At 38.5% G+C, this 3,658-nt stretch overlaps 1 long non-coding RNA gene across 1 annotated transcript; it reads left to right on the top strand.

The window, feature by feature from the left end:
* The first annotated feature begins 640 nt into the window (after positions 1-640).
* Positions 641-3,409, top strand: LOC110709511. The gene is made up of 4 exons (XR_002508965.1): positions 641-1,237; positions 1,331-1,456; positions 1,782-1,865; positions 3,257-3,409. It is a non-coding gene; the product is annotated as an uncharacterized LOC110709511 (long non-coding RNA).
* The last annotated feature ends 249 nt before the right edge of the window (positions 3,410-3,658 follow it).

Raw genomic sequence — 3,658 nt, 5'->3', positions numbered from 1 at the left:
AACCAAGGGGTGTGAGCTTTGCCTTGGGGAGGAAGGCTATGGTCCCCCCCTTGGATATGGTCCTCACCTAATCTCTTATACTCCTTGTGCCACTTGTAACTTATTGATTGAATTGCAATTTTATTTTATTTCTAATTAAAATAAAATGGGAAAATTGCAAATCTCCCACATTGATTGAGAGTGGGAATTCAAGGTTCATTTCCCTATAAATACGAAGGTTTTGGGATTTGGGAAGAACACTTGAGTGGAACTAAAAAGGCATCTCCTTGGAAAAGTGAGAAAACCTTAAGTTCGTAAAACTCTAGTTTTTATTGGTCTGGTCCCGACTAACCTTCAAGACTTGGATCGTTCGGGTTGGGTTCGTGGGTACGAGCCGTCAGAGACCTTCGCATTTGCGGGGTTGGAATTTTCAAGTAAGAGCTCGAGATTCGAGTGAAGGACGCGCCAAGGGTAAGAATGTCTTTTCTTCTCTCTCTTAATTGTTGTTTAATTAGTGATTGCATGCTTAGTCGCTTTAATTAGTGTGTGGGTCTTGGGTGGGTTTCTTTTCCGCGTAGAGTCGGACTCTACGGAACCCAACAGCGGTATCGGAGCTGCGCTCACTTAAATACGGTTAGTGTATCGTTGTGTACTTTTGTACTTTAATATCACTAGTTGAAAAAAGGAAATCAACACCGCACTTTTGGCACCGGTTTTTGAAAACCGGTGGGAAAGAAATGGGCGGGAATGGGAATACAGACTTTTGGCACCGATTCCTATTAAACCGGTGGGGATTTATACTTTTTGCACCGGTTTAACCCGGTGCCAATTAAAAAAGAGAAAAAAAAGGAGGAGAAAGGGATTTGGCACCGGTTCAGTTCGAACCGGTGGGAAATCTATTGTAAAATACAAAAAAAAAAAACCCGGATATACTCTTTCTTTCTCTTGCTTTCATTTCCTCGATCTTTCCTCCTCTCTCATCTGATCTGCCTCTCTCTCTCTCCTCTATTGAAGCGTACTCGAATTTCCCTCTTCGTTCTGTTCTTCTCTTTCAATTCCCTCCCATTTTTGCATCTCCTATTCTTCCTCCCAGCTTTCCCTCTCTGTTTTCGCATCTCCCTCTCGTTTTCGCATCTTCTTCTGCACTCTATTGAAGCAGCTCGCTCTCTCTCCATTGAATTTGTTTACGCGCTTTCTCACTCCATTGAAGCAATACCTCCATTGAACCAGCTCTGGCCTCCATTGAACTCACTTCGAGGTAAGATTTTTCTTGTGGTTGTGCGAATTCATTGATTTTCTTTCGCAATCTAGGGTTTGTCGCTGATTTTCTGATCAATTTTAGTAATTTTAGGGTTGTGGTAATATAGGGTTTGTCATTAAAGCGCGCACGACTACACCTCCACCCTAACGGCCTCCTTGTCATGGCTACACCTCCACCGATTCTGAGCTTTCTCACCTCCATTGAACCAGCTTCGAGGTAAGATGATGGTTTTACCTTTAGTTTGCCTGATGAACCATGATAATCTCTAATAAAAAGGACTATAATGGACGGACTTGAATTTTCTTTACCTAAACTCCTTAAACTTGGTTGAAATGCTCTCTCTCCCCTGTAATTAGCAATTTAGCATTCCTTTTTGAGCAGCTTAAATGGCAAATAGCATGTTAACACTTGGATATTTATCTTGTAGTTGCAAGGCTGCAATTTAATTCTCACATTGCTGTAAATGGCAATCACTTAGCTCATTTAGCAATTCTTATTACCTCATTTAGCTTCCCCTTGGCTAATCCACATGTATTTTCAGACTAACCCTGGAGTACCTGTTGTATATGCTGGATTTGGTGCTCTGATGCTCACAACATGTATCAGCTATTTATCTCATGCATAGGTGATTTTCTAAGCTCTTGATTATCACTCTTCAAAGATTTGTTACGCAATTGCTACTTGGATATACTAGTTCATATATTGATAAATGCCCTTTTCACATATTTGGCTAGCTATCCGATTCAATTAGAGAAGTTTCTACTACTTGTAAAAGCATTGTTTCTTATCGGAAAAAAGGATGTAGTTGCACATGCCTTGATGTTCCTATTGCTTTCACCCGCTCTCTCATTTTGAGTTGAAATACTCAACAAAACTACTTCATACTTGGTAATCTCTTCAGCACTTTCATGAGCAGGAGTACCTACCTGTATACTGTATGTTCTGCAAATTGTATGAAATAATGAATTATGATAAGTAAGCAGATAATAGGAGATTCCTTCAAGAGATGACCTGATATGTAGTGAGTGTGAAGGCTGTGAGATTGGTTGAATGCCTGTTATGTCTCATGTATTATTAGTTCCATAACAAAGAAATAGTCATCAGAAATCTGGAAAGTTTCACTGCCTCTTGGTTTTTAATTAATGGTTTTTATGATTTCATGTATGTTGGTTTCATTTTCAAATATATCTCTGTTTGCAACTTACAAGATTTAGCTTTACTTGTCGTACCATCTCTACTTTCTATAGCAGAGCTTATATGAAATTATTATTTTTCTATGATTTTGTTACTGAAAAATATTCCTATTGAACGAATGTTGTCAAGTGCTTGCCTAATTATAGGCGTTACAAAGATCTGGAGGCCAATCTGGTGAGGCCAGAGGAACCAGAAGATGTTCCCATGGAGGACAGGAACCTTGTTGGGGATGGAAATTCTAATTCAAATGATTCTTCTAATGATAGTGCAGTGAGTGACTACTCTGAAAATTCTAATGATAGGACAGGGAGTGACTTCTTGGTACCGACATATGGGGTAGATTTGCAGGGACGGACGACTATGATGTTGATGAACAAATAATTATAATTTTTCAAAATAGTTATGTATTTTGGATTGGCTTAAAAGAGATAATACATTAAAGATTGATTTTGACAAGTATAGTGATAATAATTTTGTTCTGTTGCTGCATATTTACACAGATTAATCAATGAGCATTGGGAGCTGTTGTGGCGGGGGGTGCTCCTGAACTTTACTGAAATTTAGATGTTAATGCCTTGTTGCTAATGGCTAAAGAAGAAATTTCTCTATAGCTGATAGCTATTTAAGGATTAATTGCTAGACCTGTTCTTATACTGTAGTAAATTTTGCTGCTGTAGATGGTCAAGCCTATACTGAAGGCAACTACGTATCCTTTGTGTTTTACTTAGATGCAATATGAAATTATCCATTAGATCTTGTCAGCTCACATCCAGATTCCAGAGATTCACTCGTTTGTTCATTTTTCTTGTTTGGATCTGTTAGGTGAAATATGGGGCTATCATTTACCAAATTGTTTAGCCGGTTATTTGCCAAGAAGGAAATGCGAATCGTTATGGTGGGTCTCAATGCGGCTGGTAAAACTACAATTCTTTACAAGCTTAAGCTGGGAGAGATTGTCACCACCATTCCCACCATCGGTATGTCTCTAGATTTTTTAATTTCGAACTTTTTATGATTATATTGTGGATTCTGTTCATATTGAATTTTTTTCGGTATTGTGATGATTATGCAGTAGTACTATGCTCATAAAATACTTGACCTTCCATGACTAGCGTGTTTGCTTTTGGTCATTGTCTCCCCTTTATATTACTATATTCGATATGTTTAGACGCGGTAAATCAATTTAGAGATTTTCCCTGGTTTCCCTTTCATTCACTAGTGTAT

This window comes from Chenopodium quinoa, unplaced genomic scaffold (assembly GCF_001683475.1).
Source record: "Chenopodium quinoa cultivar QQ74 unplaced genomic scaffold, ASM168347v1, whole genome shotgun sequence".
NCBI classification, from domain to species: domain Eukaryota; kingdom Viridiplantae; phylum Streptophyta; class Magnoliopsida; order Caryophyllales; family Amaranthaceae; genus Chenopodium; species Chenopodium quinoa.
The sequence above is the reverse complement of the archived record's forward strand: the minus strand, read 5'-3'. Positions and strand labels throughout refer to the sequence as shown.